The following is a 21,909-nucleotide window of genomic DNA, read 5'->3' on the forward strand; positions in this document are numbered from 1 at the left end:
CTCCAAAGCTGCACGGAAAGCTCGCAGGGAACAAAAGCCCCGGAGAGCAAACCCGAGCAGATTACTCAGCCGGGAGGGGGCAAGGGCGGGGCAATTCCGCCTCCGGCAGAGACATTTGGAAACCACGGCAACAGGCCCCTCCCCAGAAGATCAGCGAGAACAGCCAGCCAAGACCAAGTTCACCGATCAATGAGAACGGCAGAACTCCAGCGCTAGGGGACTACTGCACATAGAATTCACGGCTTTTTTACCATGATTCTTTAGTCTTTCAAAGTTAATTTTTTTTTAACTGTCTTTTTTTCTTTTTGAATTTTTCTTTTTCCCTTTTTCAACCAACATCTTATCAATCCCTTTTTTTAAAAGAAACATTTTTATTTTTCATTTTTAGAGTCATATTCTATCCCTTCATAGTAGTTACCCGTATTTTTGGCTTATATATATAAGTTGTTCTCTCTTTAAAATTTTGAGATAGTTTCTTCTAACAGATTAAAATATACCCTAAATCTCTAGTATATGGTGTTTTCTATTCCCCTGCCTAATCACATCCTCTCCTTTTTTTTTCTTTTTTCTTTTTTTAAATCCTTTCTTTTTTCAAACAACTTCTTATCAATTCCTTTTATAAAATTATTTATAATTTCCATCTTTACAGTCATATTCCATCCCTTCATCATATCAACCCTTATTTTTGTACATATATAAGTTTTTCTTTCTTTAAAAATTTGGGAGGCACTTTCTTCTAAAAGACCAAAATACACCCCAAATCTAGTGTGTGGCACTGATCTATATACCAGCCTGATCATATTTGATCACATTCTGGTTTTTTTGTTGTTGTTGTTGTTTTGTTTTGTTTGTTTTTGTTTTTATCTTTATCTTTTTCTTTTTCTTTTTTTTCTTTTTCTTTTTTCTCTCTTTCCCTTTCTTTTCCCACTGCTTCAGGTCTTTTCTGATTTGTTTAGAGTATATTTTCTGGGGACGTTGTTACTCTGCTAGCATTTTGTTCTCTCATTAATCTATTCTCCTCTGCACAAAATGACAAGACGGAAAAAATCACCTCAACAAAAAGAACAAGAGGTAGTACCAACTGCCAGGGACCTACTCAATACGGACATTAGTACGATGTCAGATCTAGAGTTCAGAATCATCACTTTAAAGATACTAGCTGGGCTTGAAAAAAATATGGAAGTTATTAGAGAAACCCTTTCTGGAGAAATAAAAGAACTAAAATCCAACCAAGTAGAAATCAAAAAGGCTATTAATGAGGTGCAATAAAAAATGGGGGTGCTAACTGCTAGAATAAATGAGGCAGAAGAGAGAATCAGTAATATAGAAGATGAAATGATTGAAAATAAAGAAGCTGAGAAAAAGAGAGATAAACAACTACTGGATCACGAGGGCAGAATTCGAGAGATAAGCGATACCATAAGATGAAACAACATTAGAATAATTGGGATCCCAGAAGAAGAAGAAAGAGAGAGAGGGGCAGAAGATATATTGGAGCAAATTATAGCAGAGAACTTCCCTAATTTGGGGAAGGAAACAGGCATGAAAATCCAGGAAGCACAGAGAACCCCTCTCAAAATCAATAAAAATAGGTCAACACCCCGACATCTAATAGTAAAACTTACGAGTCTCATAGACAAAGAGAAAATCCTGAAAGCAGCTCGGGAGAAGAGAGATGTAACCTACAACGGTAGAAACATTAGATTGGCAACAGACCTATCCACAGAGACCTGGCAGGCCAGAAAGGACTGGCAGGATATATTCAGAGCACTAAATGAGAAAAATATGCAGCCAAGAATACTCTATCCAGCTAGGCTGTCATTGAAAATTGAAGGAGAGATAAAAAGCTTCCAGGACAAACAAAAACTAAAGGAATTTGCAAACACAAAACCAGCCCTACAGGAAATCTTGAAAGGGGTCCTCTAAGCAAAGAGAGAGCCTAAAAGCAACATAGACCAGAAAGGAACACAGACAATATATGGTAACAGTCACCTTACAGGCAATACAATGGCACTAAATTCCTATCTTTCAATAGTTACCCTGAATGTAAATGGGCTAAATGCCCCAATCAAAAGACACAGGCTATCAGACTGGATTAAAAAACAAGACCCATCGATATGCTGTCTGCAAGAGACTCATTTTAGACCCAAAGACACCCCCAGATTGAAAGTGAGGGGGTGGAAAACCATTTACCATGCTAATGGACACCAAAAGAAAGCTGGGGTGGCAATCCTTCTATCAGACAAATTAGATTTTAAACCAAAGACTGTAATAAGAGATGAGGAAGGACATTATATCCTACTTAAAGGATCTATCCAACAAGAAGATCTAACAATTGTAAATATCTATGCCCCTAACATGGGAGCAGCCAATTATATAAGGCAATTAATAACAAAAGCAAAGAAACACATCGACAACAATACAATAATAGTGGGGGACTTTAACACCCCCCTCACTGAAATGGACAGATCGTCTAAGCAAAAGATCAACAAGGAAATAAAGACTTTAAATGACACACTGGACCAAATGGACTTCACAGACATATTCAGAACATTCCACCCCAAAGCAACGGAATACACATTCTTCTCTAGTGCCCATGGAACATTCTCCAGAATTGATCACATCCTAGGTCATAAATCAGGTCTCAACTGGTACCAAAAGATTGGGATCATTCCCTGCCTATTTTCAGACCACAATGCTTTGAAACTAGAACTCAATCACAAGAGGAAAGTCGGAAAGAACTCAAATACATGGAGGCTAAAGAGCATCCTACTGAAGAATGAATGGGTCAATCAGGTAATTAAAGAAGAATTAAAAAAATACATGGAAACCAATGAAAATGAAAACACAACTATTCAAAATCTATGCCAGCAAATTAGATAACCTGGAAGAAATGGATGCATTCCTAGAGATGTATCAACTACCAAAACTGAACCAGGATGAAATAGAAAACCTGAACAGACCTATAACCACTAAGGAAATTGAAGCAGTCATCAAAAATCTCCCAAAAAACAAAAGCCCAGGGCCAGATGGCTTCCCAGGGGAATTCTACCAAACATTTAAAGAAGAATTAATACCTATTCTTCTGAAACTGTTCCAAAAAATAGAAATGGAAGGAAAACTTCCAAACTCATTTTATGAGGCCAGCATTACCTTGATCCCAAAACCAGACAAAGACCCCATATGATCCAGCAATTGCACTACTGGGTATTTACCCCAAAGATACAAAAGTAGGGATCCGAAGGGCTACGTGCACCCTGATGTTTATAGCAGCAATGTCCACAATAGCCAAACTGTGGAAAGAGCCAAGATGTCCATCGACAGATGAATGGATAAAGAAGATGTGGTATATATATACAATGGAATATTATGCAGCCATCAAAAGGAATGAGATCTTGCCATTTGCAACGACGTGGATGGAACTGGAGGGTATTATGTTGAGTGAAATAAGTCAAACAGAGAAAGACATGTATCATATGATCTCACTGATATGAGGAATTCTTAATCGCAGGAAACAAACTGAGGGTTGCTGGAGTGGGGGGTGGGGTGGGAGGGATGGGGTGACTGGGTGATAGACACTGGGGAGGGTATGTGCTCTGGTAAGCGCTGTGAATTGTGCAAGACTGTTGAATCTCAGATCTGTACCTCTGAAACAAGTAATGCAATATATGTTAAGGAAAAAAAAAGAAGAAGAAGGTAGCGGGAGGGGAAGAATGAAGCGGGGGAAATCGGAGGGGTAGACGAACCATGAGAGACGATGGACTCTGAAAAACAAACTGAGGGTTCTAGAGGGGAGGGGGGTGGGAGGATGGGTTAGCCTGGTGGTGGGTATTGAGGAGGGCACATTCTGCATGGAGCACTGGGTGTTATGCACAAACAATGAATCATGGAACACTTCATCGAAAACTAATGATGTAATGTATGGGGATTAATATAAGAATAAAAAAAATTTATTAAATAAAAAAAATATATATATATATATATATAAAATAGCTCCATGCCATTCCTATTATGCGCGGGCTTTCTTTAGACCCAGGGCAAGACAATGGAAAAACCAATCTAAACAAAAACAAATGGAAACTACTTTGGGTTTACTTTATAAACATGTCAGCCACGAGGTAGGTCATTACCATCAAATAAGGGGATAATTTGCTGGGTCACGATGCCCAAGTGAGAATTTCAATGTCATTTATAAGATCATAACATTCTTTCTGGATGTTTTTATCATCCCTATTTCTATGCAGCCAAAGATACTTTTGAGCTTCATGTTTATTCCCAGGGCTAACCCCATGATAAAGAGACTACACTGAATGGTACCTACTCTATCGCATCTACAATGGAATGCTTACCATCGCTGGACTGAATTGAAATGATTAGGCCCTAGCCCTCTCTATTTACAGACTTTCTAAGTTAGAAAAATAGGAATGCTCTCTCTTTTTATGATTACATTTGGGCAGCCCTTTACAATTTCTCACTGGCTTGTCATTATTGCCGATAGCACCCTTCAGAGGTAGACCAACAGAAATATGGCCCATATTTGGCAGATAAGACAACAGGAGGCAGTGACACAGTTGGGATTTGAACCCAGGGCATCGAATGCTATACACTCTTTCCACTACACCATGTTATTTCTACATAAATGTAAGGAGCTGAATTATAGCAATCCCTCATTATAAAATGGACTCTGAAAATCACTAAATAATTTATTAAAGGTCATCTTGCTAGTGAATGGCAAAGGTAGGATTTGACACCTGAATATTTCTGAGTGCAGAGCCCAGGCTTTTGGTACCAGCTGCACTGCCTTCACTCTAAAGTTTGGCAGCCAAAGACTCTAAAGTTTGCACTTAAAACTAGCTAAATAAGAACCTATCAGAATTTTTTATACTTCCTCAGCATCTTGTTCAGCTCATTATCTCATTCTAGATCTTTTCGTCTGTCCGTCCTTAGATCTATAATAAGATTTCTGGATAGCTCTTTTTTTTTTTTTTTTAATTGTCCTCAGCCTTATGAAGGCCACATTGAACTAGTATGTGCTGAGCTAGTTCTGCATCTTATGTTATGTGGCTATTTAATTCTCTTCTTAGTTCTTGGTCTGAAAAGTCAACTGAGAAGTATTTACTAAGTGCTAACTGTGGGCCAAGCACTACGTTACACATTGCAAGGTATAAAAAAGAAAATCAAAAGACATTAAATCACCTTCAAGGAGCTTATAGTCCAGCTAGAAATACATGATTCTAAATGATAGCAGAAAACATCTACATGCTCAACACAAAAACACTTAAAAAGTATAAAACACTCAAACAAGAGAAAGATGTTTGGAACCTCTAAGGTCCTAAGTAATAACATTGCAATAGTTCCTATAACATTTTGTCTGTCTCCATCTGAACACGGATCTTTTGACTGTAAAGGACAGAAGCAACTCAGATTAGGTTAGGGAATTTATTTGTTCACATTTATAAAAATTCTCTACAAATTCATCATAACTTGCAATCCTAGCTCAAAAGAAAAGTCTCAGTGAAAACAGTTATCTATGTCACTATGCACTTTTTGTGAAGAATAAACATAGGCTTAATTTTAGTTTCATCAAAAGTTTTTCAATATGTAACCATGCAGGGCGCCTGGGTGGCTCAGTTGGTTGGGCGGCTGCCTTTAGCTCAGGTCATGATCCTGGAGTCCCTGGATCGAGTCCCACATCGGGCTCCCTGCTCGGCAGGGAGCCTGCTTCTCCCTCTGACCCTCCCCCCTCTCATGTGCTCTCTCTCTCTCTCATTCTCTCTGTCTCAAATAAATAAATAAATAAAAATCTTAAAAAAAAAAATGTAACTATGCAATAGAATATATAGTGAAAAAGAAATGACTGTTTTCCTTTCTTTTTTTTTTTTTTTTCCTGAACAGAGATTTTATATTTGCTCATCGAAAGGCCCTAAAATAGGTATAGGAACCTCTAGGGCCTCTAGCTACTGTGGTTCTTAGCTGTAGTCCATGAGAATAATCTAAGGCTCTCTTTTTTTTTTTTTCTTTTTTTTTTATTATTATTATGTTATGTTAATCACCATACATTACATCATTAGTTTTTGATGCAGTGTTCCATGATTCATTGTTTGCATATAACACCCAGTGCTCCATGCAGTACGTGCCCTCTTTAATACCCATCACCGGGCTAACCCATCCTTTTAAAAGGAAATCAGTGCCTCCTTCTCTCCCCTCAGCACAAGACCAATTCAATCAGAAATCAGGGAATTGGGGCTTAGACAAGAGTATTTCCTATGCGCAATGAGGACTTAAAACCCTATGACCCAGCAATTGCACTACTGGGTATTTACCCCAAAGACACAGATGTAGTGAAAAGAAGGGCCATATGCACCCCAATGTTCATAGCAGCAATGTCTGCAATAGCTAAACTGTGGCAAGAGCCGAGATGCCCTTCAACAGATGAATAGATAAAGAAGATGTGGTCCATATATACAATGGAATATTACTCAGCCATCAGAAAGGATGAATACCCACCTTTTACATCAACATGGATGGGACTGGAGGAGATTATGCTAAGTGAAATAAGTCAAGCAGAGAAAGTCAATTATCATATGGTTTCACTTATTTGTGGAACATAAGGAATAGCATGGAGGACATTAGGAGAAGGAAGGGAAAAATGGGGGGGGGAATTGGAGGGAGAGATGAACCATGAGAGACTATGGACTCTGAGAAACAAACAGGGTTTTAGAGGGGAGAGGGGATGGGTTAGCCCAGTGATGGGTATTAAGGAGGGCACGTCTGCATGGAGCACTGGGTGTTATACGAAAACAGTGGATCGTGGATCACCACATCAAAAACTGATGATATATTGTATGGTGACTAACATAACATAATAAAACTAAAAAATAATAATAATAAAGCCCATCTTTTGTCTAGCACCTACATTTTACCATCTACTCATTCAAAAAATTAGCAGTGCTCCCCAGTTAATGACAAAATGATGGAAAGCTAATTTTGGCTCCTAGACAAGGCAAAACAAGAAGAAATGATTAACACAATAACTCAGGTATACTTACTTGTTCCCCAAATGTGGCAGTGATTCTTAGCCATGGTACCTAACAACCATTCACAATGTCCTTGCAAGGATCTCTCCCCAACCATAATATTCTAGAATCTTTATATGTGCCCTCCACTCTTTATTGTTGTGGTTGTTGTTTTTAATTCTGTGCTCATGAAATGTCCCACACGCTGTTCTGAAGCAAAGTCCGATCACTTGAGGTCATTATAGGACAGTTATTTTAAGGGACTTGTTAGTGAGCCACGTGAAATGACAGGGGCCATAAAGTTGGCCATAAATGTCGCTTGTAATGAAAGATAATGCGTGCATGGTGGTTCATTTAAGAAAACATAGGACTGCATCCGAAGGAGAACAGAAGCTTAGCTACTGTTTTATTCATAGCTTATTAGTAACAACAACAACAACAACAACAAAATAGAGAATTTTGTGGAAGAAGGGAGTCATTTACATTGAATTCATTGGAGGAAAAAGCCTTGAAAGGTGGCAGCTCACTGCTTAAGGTGTTTATTATTTTCTGCCAACTAAGAGGGATCATATGGCTGCAGCCCTGTCTTCTTCACTTACCTGGAGTCCAGAGCCACTGCTGACCCATGAAGGAAATCTATGTCTTCAGAATCAACAACTTACTCTCAGTGGCCCAATTGGTAGAAAATAAAAATAAACACAAAAACCTCTTATTTTGCAATATTAACAAAGAAAATACTGACCTTCCACCTTCTACCTAATCTACTCCCAGTTGCTTCTTTGACCCCATGCCTAGTAAAATGAAAAGGGGTTTTCAAAAGAAGGAAAGAAACATCTGCTTGGACTTGAGATTCCCCTCCAAAGCAGAAATCAAGCCTAGAAAGGTTACATGTTTCCACGAGCACGCAAGACAAAGGAGAAAGTTCAGCTGCTTATCCCACTTGACCTTGGCTTTAACGCAGGATCACGTTGATCCTGATGGAGAGATTAAAACGCCAAGTCCAGAACTGCTCACCAAGCAAATTCACAAGGGGAGTTCTAAGAGTTCTTTGGCACCATTGTTTCATATGGAATTAGCAGGGATGATCCCAGGCCACAAATGTAGCAATATTTTAACTCAGTGTGCAAAATTTCAAAGATAAAGCCTGAGATTGGAAGCTGGACTGAACTTCTCAAACACTGCTTTCCTGGTAGGCTTTGTCAAACACACACACACACACACACACACACACGCATGTATGAGAGCTGTTGAAAGATTTCTTTATGGAGGGGGAAAATGGAGGTCATTAGCGCCATAAGAGGTAAAGGATAAAGGTAGGGGATGACAAACCCAAAAACATTTTGTCTTACATATCCCTACTCTAGACTGCAAGTTCATGCTACCTTCCATGAAAACTACTTTCATAGGACAGCAAAATGGTGTTGTCAAAAACCCACCTCTGTGCTTCGGAGCCAAAATATAATGTGAAGACAGAGTTTGGGATGAAGAAGAACAACAGCTTTATTACTTTGTAGGGCAAAGGAGGGTGCAGCAAACTATGGCCTTCAAAAACTGCAAGCCCTCGGGCGCCTGGGTGGCTCAGTTGGTTAAGCGACTGCCTTCGGCTCAGGTCATGATCCTGGAGTCCCGGGATCGAGTCCCGCATTGGGCTCCCTGCTCGGCAGGGAGTCTGCTTCTCCCTCTGACCCTCCCCCCTCTCATGTGCTCTCTCTCTCTCATTCTCTCTGTCTCAAATAAATAAATAAATAAAAATCTTAAAAAAAAAAAAAAAATGCAAGCCCAGTGGGAAGAAGGGGTTGGGGGGTTTCACAGGGAAATACAAGATCTAGCCAGTTTTGACAGGACTGCGTACCTGCCACCAGCCTCATTCATCATTTTCAGGGTGGCACCAGGTGTCTGAAACAAGACTAAGAAGGGAGGAGGGGAGGTCTGCGGAAGAGAGGAAAAAGGTTACTTTAAAATAGAGCTTCGCCGAAGCATTAGTGTGGCCATTTTTATTTTTGTTCAACTTCCTGCTTTCAAGTAGTTTCAAAATGGCACATAAATGATCATATCTTTCCACAATAAACACGACAGCACTTGTGAACCAGAAATATAAACTTTGAACTTAAAATTTTGAAAATCTAAGAGAAGGGGTAACAACAAAAGAAAGATTAACAGCAAACGTCTGAGCTGGTCCACTAGCCCATCTCTTAAATTGCTCCACCAGGAAGCACCCTGGACAAGTGGTCTGGGAAACTGGGTTCCAGCCCCATGTCCGCCACCGCTTGACTACACCTCAGGCAAGCTTCTTGGGTTCTTTGGGCCCCAATTTCCTCATCAGTAAAATAAAAGGGTCTGAATAGAGGAATTCTAGAATCAATTATTCATAGATATTATGGAAGCTATGCAAAGCTGCTCATGAATATCATGCCTCCATTTCCAACTTGTTCTTTCTGACTAGCCCAACCCACAGCAGTTTCTTTCTCTTTCCTGGTCAGGCTACTCATTAACTCTCCCACTGCTCTAACTCTTAACTTAGTTCAGTATCATTCAATCCCTGTAATGTCTTCTCTCTCTTTGAGATTGTAAATTCCCCAGAGGTACAACTTGTTTCTAACTGCATCCCTCACTGAAACTGAGAGTGTTAAGCATGGTAGATGTTTATACAATTCTTTTTTTGATGTATGCATTAAGAAATGAGTATTTGGCACTTCATAAGTACTGACTTGAACAGTCACTGCTGATGACAAAAATAAGCCAAAAGAAACCACTGATTTCTAGAAAGCAAGATCTAGTCACCAAACCAAAAATTTGCCTAGGCTACATTTGTTATACAGAAAAAAAAAATTCATATCCCCAATTCAAAATCCCTCTGTATCCCTATATTGACAAAATTACAAAGGTTATAAATTGCATCTGAAAATCTTAAAAATATATAATAAAATGTATAAATCAATTGACACAAAAAGTATTTACTGTTAAAGTATCTTTTTTCATAGAAATAGGAAGAAATTCTACACCTTTCTAGTCCTTATTAATGTGCTGTACTAATTTTCTAGTGTTTCTTGAGGCTTTACTCTATCTTACTAATTAATATAGAAACACTTAACTCTGTACGCCATTTAAGATGATTTAAGCTATCACACTTCTTCTGTTCCTATTAAAGCTTAATTCAGTACAGCTAGTATAAATTTATTGGCCATCTTTGTTAAGATTATCTACTGTTTTCACTCATGCCCTACCACATACATACTAAAGAAAAACTGTTATAGGCATGGATATAAAAATTAGTGTGTTTATGGATTTTGCCAATATTACTGACTCCTGTGGCCAGACATTTTCAGTGTTTATCATCCCAGAAAAGTGCTATGTCCTAAGATTGGACTGGAGAAGTAATTAGTTAACAACCATAGGCAAAAGGAGAAAATAAGAGGCCCTGCCATTCTAAGAGTCTTGCAACATCACCAACAAGAGCTCTCTCCTGCTAGCATATGGAAAGTTTTCTTCCTTGTTAATTAGACTCTACCGTCCTTCTGCTCTTTACTGCATAAACACCAATTTTATCCTACACATAACCTCAATTATTTTTTCCTATGCTAATAGCTAAGGAGACATGGTACACATTTTTCTCTCCTAGATTTTGGTTATCAGCATGTATTTGAAAGGAAAGCACATAGAGAAAAATCATAGCCAGATAAACAAAATTAATTCCTGAGGGAAATAAGTCACAAGACTATGAAGGACCACAAATTAGGTAAGCAACAAAGATGGCAGCCTTGTTTTATGTGCTAGATATTCGGTCAGTGGTTGGGACTTAAAGAAATAAATATTTCTTTCACATGTGGTTTTCAGCTCCCTGTTAAAGTTTACTATCACAAACTTTAATTTTGGCTAAAGTGTATCTTAAAATATTTGTTCATCTCATCTGGTCATAACAAAATCATTAGGAACCCCCAAACCAGGTGAGTCCATTATAAGTTGGTTGGAATCACACACACACACACACACACACACACAGCAGTGACAACACTATTTTTAAAAATCCCTTTTGTCGCTAGTGCTTTGTTTTAGAAAGATTGTCACTTTTCGCCTAACTCTACCTTAAAAGGACAGTTTTAATTCCAAGTGTCCCAGATAAACAAGAACACTGATGAAGGCAGTCAAACTGAAAACATAGCCAACAAGGATAATGCATGGCACACACTTGCTCTTTCCGTCCTGTGATGACTGAGTTCAGATGGAACATCATTAGCACGTGGTGTTTGCCAACTGAGGCTCACAGTACTCAAGTGGGAAGCCTGAACTCCAGGCAAACAACAGGAGAAGTGGCGGGGAGAGCCAAGTCACACCTGTGATGTATCTTCTTGTCTTGACTACGAGAAATGTGGGCTAGAGTAACTCAGAGTGACTGAAACAGTGCATATTTATCAGATTGACCCAAGTTTGATATGACAGAAACAGCATGTTCTGCTGAACCAATTGGTGTAAATACCAGTCAGGCAGCCCATGAACTCCAGTGGAGTTCTGTTTATTTTGCATGTAACAGAAGGAGATTTTTCTGACATTTTTGCCCTGAAGTACAGAGAAAAAAACTTAACCACTGAACAGACCTGACACAAAAAAGAAAAGAAAGCAGTTGCTTGAAACCAAAAATACATCTCTGAAAAATCTCTTATTCTAAATATTTTTTAGTGACTATCAAATGGAATCCTTTATATGGGATTATATTTGGTTGCTCTCCTAAAAAGTATACAGTTAACTCATTATTCACTTAGAAGATGCAGCTTAAAAACAATGTTAAGCAACATAATTTAGAGTAACTAAACCTCACATAGACTAAAAGAGTCTCAGAAAATATAAATTATTTCCAAAGAATAGTCCTTCATTTTTCAAAAGAAATTATGTAGCATTATGTTTCTCTGGAACTGAGTGAAATCCCTTAGCAAAAATGAAATACACCACTGAGAGAAATGAGCACTCTTCTTTTATTCCAGTATAGATAAGTGTTATATTAGTTGCAAGCATTCAATAGAGTGATTCAACAATTCTATACATTACTCAGGTGCTCATCATGATAAGTCATGATAAGTGTGTTCTTAATCCCCTTCACCTATTTCACCCATCCCCCCAACCCACCTCCTCTCTGGTAACCATCAATTTGCTCTCTATAGGTAAGAGTCTAGGTTGTGTTTTTTGTTTGGTTTGGTTTGTCTCTTTTTTTTCTCTGTTCATTTGGTTTGTTTCTTAAATTCCACATATGAGTGAAATCATATGGTGTTTGTCATTCTCTGACTTATTTCACATAGCAATATACTCTTTAGATCAATCCACGTTGTTGCAAAGGGCAAGATTTCATTCTTTTTATGGCTGAGTAATATCTCACTGTACATATATACCACTTCTTTATCCATTCATCAATTGATGGACACTTGGGCTACTTCCATAATTTGGCTATTGCAAATAATGCTGCAATAAACACAAGAGTGCATATACCCCTTTGAATTAGTGTTTTCATATTCTTTGAGTAAATATCCAGTAATGTGATTAGTGGACCATAGGGTAGTTCTATTTATAATTTTTTGAGGAACCTCCATACTGTTTTCCAGAGTGGCTGCACCAGTTTGCACTCCCACCAATAGTGCACAAGGATTTCTTTTTCTCCACATCCTTGCCAACATCTGCTGTTTCTTGTATTTTGCTTTTAAACATTCTGACAGGTGTGAGGCGATATCTCATTGTGATTTTGATTTGCATTTCCCTGATGATGAGTGATATTGAGCATCTTTTCATGTATCAGTTGACCATCTGCCTGTCTTCTTTGGGAAAATATCTTTTCATGTCTCATGACCATTTTTCAAATGGGTTATTCTGTTTCTTGTTGTTGAGTTGTATAAGTTCTTTATATATTTTGGATACTAATCCTTTATCAGATATGTCATTTGCAAATATCTTCAAAAACGAGCACTCTTAAACATTGGTATTAGGGGTATATAATGGTACAGATTTTCTGTAGGGCAAATTGGCAATAATTACCAAAAGTCTTAAAAATCTTGAAAACCTTTACAGTATTTCTAGGAATTTTCCTAATAAGTAAACGGAGATACAGATAAAGAGTTAAATACAATAGTATTCATTGTGTAATTAATACTGAAAATAACCTTGATGTTCAAAAATAAGGAATTTGTGAGAGCCTGGATGGCTCAGTTGGTTAAGCGTCTGCCTATGGCTCAGGTCATGACCCCAGGATCCTGGGATCGAGTCCCGTATTGGCTCCCTGCTCTGAATGGAGTCTACTTCTCCCTCTGTCCCTTCTCCCACTCATTCTCTCAATCTCTCTCCCTCTCAAATAAATAAGATCTTAAAAAAAACAAGGAATTTGTCAAATAAATATGTTATATCCAGTAGGAATACGGTACAAGCCACACATGTGATTTTTAGTTTTATAATATTCACATTAAAATAGTAAAAAAAAAGTGAAATTAATTTTAATAATAGATTTCAATCAAATATATTCAAAATATTACCATTTCAATATATAATCAATATAAAAATTATTGAGATATTTTCTATTTTTTCATACAAAGTCCTTGAAATAGGGTGTGTATTTTGCATTTATAGCACAGCTCATTTCAGACTAGTCACATTTCAAGTGCTCAGGAGCCACATGTTAGCAGCTACCCTATTGAACAGTACACCTCAAGAATGTCATATATGGCAGATTTCTGTTTTTATATTGATGCGTTTCTGTACATCCTACTTTTATAATCAATTATTTAAATAACTAAATAGAGGCAGACTGACAGAGAAAAAATATATACCGTACGGGTTTTGGAGTTAGAGACCCAGGTGCAGAGATTTCTGATTCTATTACTTTGTAGCTGCATTTCAAGTTTTCATCTATAAAGTGGGAATAATAATATCTATTTCATCAAAACACTGAGAGCAATGAGATAACATTGGTGAAAAGCACACAGCAGAATGCCTGGAAAATAGCGGCTACTTTAAGAAACTTAACTTTTTTTTTTTAACCAGTAATTTATCTACCTAAAAAATATCCTACAGCTATACATAGAACACCCCTTGAACCAATGGTAAAGTTTAGATATGCGGTGAGCCCTCTGAAGGAGGGAGTTAACTGTTTTGTTTTTCGAATCTGAACTTACAGAGTCTAGCACAGTGCAGAGTGTCTGGCACATTGGTTATATAAATTAATAAATGAATGACATTTGGATAAGCTATACCTTTTAAAAGCATACTCATCTAAATGAGCCCTTCATATGTTCTTCCCCTTTACATAATAATTTGAAATCATATGAAATGCAAAAAAAAAAAGTTTCCATCTATTTATGACCGCCTTGATTTTCCTATTCTTTCCTCTGTTGACTCATGCCACCCTCCATCAACCTCCTCTAAGGATTAACGGTTTGACATTCTTTCTTGGAACTTCCACAATACTTTTTTTCCCCTCTAATTCAGCATTTATTATGCTCTACTTAAATTATTTCTGTTCATGGCTGACATCCTCAACAAACTGAGTTCCTTGAATGCAGGCACGATGTTCCTTGCACAGTCTCTAGGACACAGTAAGTGTTCAATAAATGTCTACTCTATGCTTGAGGGAATGAATAACACTACTAGATTGTAAGCTCCTCCAAGTTCATATCCTCAAAGTTATTTCATTCATTTTGTAAACCTCATTAGGCCTTTCATATTTGTGTTTAGATATGTGTGAGATGATAGTTCCAAGTATAAACTTGCTTCCTACCTGCTCCCACCATTACCCTGCCCCTTCTAACCCTTGGTCCTCTCCTTCACCCAACTTCAGAAGAGAAGGGTCACCTACAGTGGAAAAATAGCAAAGGACTGTGCAAAATGAAAAGTTATATATGGAATTGCAGGTTGAGCTATACTGTTCTTAAGGAAATCCAACTAGGGAAGAGAAGAGAAAGTGATGTAGAGTCTACATAAACTGGAGGTAAAGGAATAACAACACCTCAGTGTTTGGAGATGGGAAAGTGTGCTCAATGAAGGGCACAGCTGTCTAGTATTCTCCTTTGAATAACAGTAGCCTAATAGAACATATGAAAGTCCTTTGTATAGACAATGACAGACTTGCCTTCCATAAGGGATAATGGTGACATTAAAGGAAATTCTACCTTTGGCCAAAGTGGGATTAGGTGAACCAGCTTAGGGCTATCAAATTTATGCCCACTATATATATTCTGAATATTAAAATGAACAAATACAGGAAGTTATTTTCTTCATCACTCTTAAACAGTTTTAAACTTGGCAATCATATCACACAGTGTAAAATAAGCTGTATAAATTCTTGGCCAATACGCAGGCAAATTCAAGTTTGATAAATATGTTAGTATTATGTTTTGCTGATATCTAGAAATATATAGTCCTTACAGCTTCACATCACTAAATTTATTTTAGATTTTGCCTTCGATTCTGTACTTACTTAGTTTTGTCGGTGGGGAAGGGGGTGGATGGATTGGTTGGTTGGTATTTTAGAACTCAACTATAAAGGGTTGAGTCAATCATGTTCTTCAGTTCATAGCGTATCATCCTTATCAGCCATGCAAGGCTGTTCTCTTGTTTGTTTTATTTTTCTCCTTCTTATCACATCTCCATTTTCATTTTCTTTCTTTGCACAGACAACAATTCTAATATGTTTGAAATATGTCCTTAAATATTCATATATGCTTATAAAATTTTAGTGTTGCTTATATATTTCTTCTTTTATTTACATGAATGCTATGCTATAGATACAGTTTTCTTTCAACTTTTTCAACACTGTCTTTTTAATATCTATCCAGTGACTCTATCTGCTGTGCAATATTCCACTGTATATATCTGCGATATTTCATTTATCCATTCCACCAATGATGGTACCTATATTGATAATTTCCAATTGCTATAAACCATATCAAAATAAGCATCCTCAAAACTATCCTTTCTTTAGGGTTATATACCTGGGAGTGGCAATGCTGATTCAAAGAGCTGAAGCAGATTTAATTTCAGTAAATAAAAGTGATGTTGTCTGCAAAATTTCTGTACCTATTTATACTCTCTATAGTGCCATATAAGAATTCCTACCTCCTTAGGTCATACAATGTCATACCACCTGATATTCTCCATCTTTCTAAACTTTGTCTTTAGTGTGTCTGTGGTGAGAAGACTAATGGCTTCAGCTCCAATGTGTAAAGAGCTTGGAGGTTGTCAGCCTCATCCTTACAAGAGAAAAGCTGGGGGGGAAAAAGAAAAACTAAAATTCAATAACTTTTCTTAGACTTATTAGAGAACTGAGGTTGTAGGGCAAACTGCAAGCCCAAAATCTGGAGAGACAGGAAAATCCAGAGTCACAGTCAATATCTACTAATCAAGAACAGAAGCCACTGGAACCATAAACTGGTAGGAACACTTAAATGGTGATTTTGAAATAGTGCTGGAAGCTGAAGATGGACTAGCATGAGGGTGAGAAATTCCTGGAGGCCAGAGTCGTAAGAAGGCTCCACATTTTCATGGATTTAACTTCCTGGAACACCATCAGGTTCTCAGTGAAGAGCCAAGACAGATCCCCTCATGGCTGTAACGGAGGCAGGGTGGAATTATCCACTATAAAATATGCCCAGAGCATTCTCCATCACAAAGGCCCACATGACAAGGGGAAAGAATTTAAAAGACTTTATCAGAGTTTCATCCTCCCTGAGGGAGGGAATTTCCCATAATAGATGCCCCTGTAGTTTCCTGTCCCACCTAAGGCTAGAAGGCAGATATAAAGTATTTCTAAGGGTCACGGCCCAGGGACACAGACCAGTTAAACATCGGAGACTTGATCATAATAGTATAACACACTTCTCTTCCTCCACATCTCACCTTCACACCCACAGGACTCCAGTATACTAACAGTAGGCTACAGCTGAAAGAGCTGCAAGATGCAGACTCTATCTAAGAAGGAGATCTTAGGGAAGCCCAAAGCCAACAGAGAATAGAAAAATAAGGATATTGAAGGAATCTGAAGCCTCTGGTACCTAACAGTACAGCAAACATTAAATACAGCCTAACTTCTAGACAGATTAATATAAAACTTCATATTAAGGCCTATCTACCTCAGTTCCAATTACCCAATACATGGTGCCCATTTTCAACAAAAATTATAAGGCATGCTAAAAAGAAAGAAAAAATACAGCCCAAAGAGGTAAAGCAAGCATTAGAATGAAACCCAGCTATGATAACAGATTTTGGAATTATCATGCAGTGGATTTAAAATAACTGTGTTATATTGTGTTGTGTTATATTATGTGCTTTAATGGGAAAAAATGGGCAACATGCAAGATCTGATGGGTAATGTAAGCATAGAGATAGAAACTCTCAGAAAGAACCAAAGGAAACACAAGAAATCAAAAATACTGTTAAATGAAGAACATCTCTGATGGGCTCATCAGTAGACTGGTCATGGCCAAAGAAAGAGTCAGTGACCTTGCAGATAGATGAATAGAAACTTCCCAAACTGAAATATAAAGAGAAAAGTAATTTAGAAAAGAGAACAGACCATCTAAGACCTATTGGACAATTTCAAAAGGTGTAACTCTGCCTGTCTGATGAATATAAAGTGGTATCTCAGTATTTTCTAGGCCTTTTAAAACTGTGTCCTAATCTTCAACATGCTGGTCCCAAAGTCAACAATCCAGTCATTTCAACCTGGTTGCCCCTCTCCATTTCCATTCCTCCTACCTGCTGCATTTATCTCTCCAGGCATGTTGTTAGCCTGTATTCAAAATCTCCACAATACTTTGTTTTCTTCCTGATGGGGAGCACTGTTACTGCTGGATTCTAGGGTTTCCACGTTGCTTCAAAAATTACCTTCTTGGGGGGCACCTGGGTGGCTCAGTCAGTTGGGTGTCTGCCTTTGGCTCGGGTCGTGATCCCGGCATCCTGGGATTGAGCCCCACATCAGGCTCCCTGCTCAGCAGGGAGTCTGCTTCTCCCTCTGACCCTCCCCCATCTCGTGCTCTGTCTCCCTCTCTCTCTCTTTCTCTCACTCTCTCAAATAAATAAATAAAATCTTTAAAAAAAAAATTACCTTCTTGGGGCGCCTGGGTGGCTCACTCAGTTAAGTGTCTGCCTTCGACTCAGGTCATGATCTCAGAGTCCTGGGGTCAAGCCCCTGGGCTCCCTGCTCAGTGGGGAGTCTGCTTTCTCTCTACCCCTCCCCCTGCTTGTGCTCTCTCGTGCTCTCTCTCTCAAATAAATAAAATCTTTAAAAAAAAAACAAAAATTACCTTCTTTCTGAAGTGTTTTCTCTGCGCATATGGGGCCTCCTGGAGACCTCTTTTTAGTCAACTGTCAAATTCTCACTAGATCTCCTCAATCCAAATATCGTTTCTCTCCATGTTTTGCTTTAAGCCTGAGATAGCTGGGTCTCTCTGTCTCCTTCCAGGTTTATCTATACTTTATCTATCCCACCCCCAACATCAAGGTAACTTGGAGCTTAATGTGCTCAACAGGGTTTAACGGCTCAAGTTAAACTTCCCATCTGCGCTCCACTCATGTCTGTATGTTCACCATTTACCTGCCATTATTCTGTGTATACAAATACACAGAGGTCCTCAAACAAATCTCAGGTCCTCAAACAAATCTCAAATCTCAGAAGCATGTAGTGTGTAGTATTTGGACATTAAAATTTAGTTCAGGAAGGTATGATATATTTCCAAAAGCCTGGACTGGAAAACAGGAAACAAGATTTGTCTCCACACTCTGCCCTTGCTAACTGCATGAGATTCATGAGCTTCATTAATTGAGCTACTATTTTTCATTTTAAAATTTGATAATAATCTACCTAGGTTGTTATGAGGATTATACAAAATAAAATAATTTATCTAAGGGCAATTACCAAAGGGCCTCGGATATAATAAATGCTTTAAGAAACGTTGGTTTACATCCTTAAAAAATAAGCTACAAAAGCTAGAATAAGTAGAATGTTGAGTGAAAAAAAAATTACTTAATTTTTAGTATAAATTGAATGAAAATAAAGCATTTTGCCATTTTATTTTTCTCCACTAAATTTTATAGTATTTAATCATCCATTTTAAGCCATCAAAGAGACAGACTTTCCCACATTCCTTTAGCTTTTCCTGATATACTTATTCTCATAAAAGTTTATATTTTTATAAGATTTTAAAGTATTACAACTAAATTTTTCATTGCTTTGGCATTCTATATAAACTCAGATTCATAAATGCATTTAGGCATATAATCAAAGCAACCTGAAGCTGCTGGACCCACTTTAAAGCTGCCATAAGAGAGTACTTCAGAGTTTCTTTGTAGGTCAAAAGAAATAATTCTAAATCCGTATACCTACCCAGTAACTCCCTTAGAAATCTGGAATTGAAAAGTCAAGCCAATACATTTCATGGAGATAGAGGATAGTGTGAAAATTTTCAATAATCAGGGTTTTTTTTCCAACCATAATCAGAATCTGTTAACCAAAGTAGTAATGCTACAAAACAACAATAAAAAGAAAAAGAAAGAAAAAACAGAATTGTCTTCCACTAATGCCTATAGTTAATCTAGAACAATTTGCCACAAAGTGTTGCTATAAAATTTCCTGGGTTGGCCTATGTGGCAAGCAAGGAATTAATCCTAGGAAAGTGCCAAAAGAACGCAAAAATGGAATTCTAACACCAATACTTAACATTGCTTGATCTTCTCTGTCACTGAAACAGACCAACCAGCTCTCTGTCACACCCTTGGGGGGCCCCCAGTCTGGAAGCCCAGGCTGATGGCAGAGTCTGTTCATCATAACTGGAGGGATCTTCAGCCAGGGCTCATATCATCAAGGAGTGGCCTGTTCTGATCATCACAAATTCAGCCCTCTATCACCTCCTTCCAATTTCCCTTAAATAGCTCAGCTTATCTAGGCTATATTAAGATAATGTTTTTTCAGGCATTTTCAGGAGAGTTGAAGAACTTAAGGATTTCTGCAAAACAAAACAAAAACCTATTTTAATTTTGTCTATTTATCTTTTAATTAACATCATACAATAGGTTTTTTTCTCCATTGGACCCAGGCCATAGGCACAACATTTGGTACAAAGTAAAAGAGTAGTCTGTGTGGTGTGGCTTAAGAATTTCTGAGAAAACCAGTACCCTCACTTGTGACTGAAATGTCACCCCAAAAGACCCACTCTCCCTTATCTCTTTTGCAATGCAAACATTCCTAAGACAACTAGGATGGACAGGGTCACTACACTGCACAGTGAATGAATTCATCAGTCACTTTTCCTCCCTGAGTTATGAAATAGCCAAAGCTGACCTTAGAAGTAAAAGCCCCATAGGTAACAGTAAGAGGCACAAAAGATCCTTCCTTCATCTTCCCAGACTATATTCAGCCAAGCCCCTCAGGCCTCCAAATGTCAACATTTTTTTTCTGTCTCAGGGTTGTCCCTAGTTTAGCCACTACTTGGACATTGCTATTAGTCTTTTCCTTTAAGGTCTGGAATAGAATAGCTTTCTTCATTACCTACTTGAATGCTGATAGATTGCAGAACTTGATTAATGTGGACTTTACCTTATTATTTAATAATTTTTTAAAAATCCTTAGAAGTGACATTGATAAAGTGGGATAAGACACAGATTAAAGGCCTCGTCTTACCCAAGTTCTGCCCAAAAGGAGAGTCCAAGACAAAGATTTTTTATAGGTTTAGAAGTAATCACAAGGACAAGGATTAATGGCCCAGGGAAAATGAGGAAATGCCAATTCATTACCAAAGGATTCGTTATCCAACGTCACTGCTAATAACTGGGACAACAGAGCTTCTTCCCATTTTGCAACTTCTAAAAAGCTTAGAAAATGCCCTCAGAATTGTCCATCCAAGAACTGACTAGAAGCATTTATCTATTGTCTCCTGTATCTCATGGTTTAAGGTTGCCCTCATGAGGGTGTTAATGCTCCCACACTTCTGAGCAACATGTGCATTCTTTAATGGTTCTTTTTTTCCTTTGAGAGAGAGAGTGGGGGCGGGGCAGAGAGGGAGATAGAGATCCTGAGCATGCTCCACAGGCATGGAGCCCGATGCGGAGCTCAATCTCATGACCCTGAGATCACGACCTGAGCTGAAATCAAGAGTCGGATACTTAACCGACACTTAATTGACTGAGTTACCTAGGCACCCCGTAGCTTGTGCATTCTTGAAGTTTGCTGCACTGGTGCAGCACAGAACAGAAAATGAAAGAACCATAATGCACGTGAGACAAGATGCTACCACTGTGATTTAAATTTGGAGCTTGCACAGAACTGTCTGCTATTGTCTGCTATGCCTGAAAGCAAAGGTGAAGCGAAAAAGATGCATATCAGAAGTGTCTCATACAGGCACGAATCTGACAGCTATGTTGAAAACTGAATTCTACCATCTCGTAATAGAATTCTGTTTTACCAAATGAAATACTGGCCTTAATGCTGTCATACAATAGCCCATCCTAAGCCTCTAACTAGAATTTAACCTACAATGAACAAAATTGCCTTAAAAATTATATAGTCAGAGGGGCTGACATCAGCAAGATGGTAGAATAGAAAGCTCTGAACCCTTCTTCGTCTTATAGAAATACTGCTTCAACAACAATACAAAGACCAATTTTCTTTATGAGAAATACACAAACCAGTTAAGAGGCTCTTATAACCTAAGCCACCTTAAGCCAATATGAAACCAACTGCATTAAAGTAGGAAAATTCATGTACTCTCTGACCATAATCCCTCCCCCTGGTACAGAACCCCATATCTGGAGCTCCCTGGGAGAAGAGAGGAATGGACCATACATACAATGTTCTGACCTTTTGAGAAGGCTACCTGAGGGAGTGGCTTCTGACTCACCTGTCTTAGAGTACTAACCAGCGTACCCTAGATAA

The 21,909-nt window shown here is 38.1% G+C and overlaps 1 long non-coding RNA gene across 1 annotated transcript in view; it reads right to left on the bottom strand.

The window, feature by feature from the left end:
- LOC129045363 (uncharacterized) overlaps positions 1-21,909 on the bottom strand; it is a 400,949-nt gene that overhangs the window by 187,470 nt on the left and 191,570 nt on the right. The window lies entirely within an intron of this gene.

This window comes from Mirounga angustirostris, unplaced genomic scaffold, assembly GCF_029215605.1.
Source record: "Mirounga angustirostris isolate CCGP_5_RB_7025 unplaced genomic scaffold, mMirAng1.0.hap1 SCAF_7, whole genome shotgun sequence".
Taxonomy (NCBI): Eukaryota; Metazoa; Chordata; class Mammalia; order Carnivora; family Phocidae; genus Mirounga; species Mirounga angustirostris.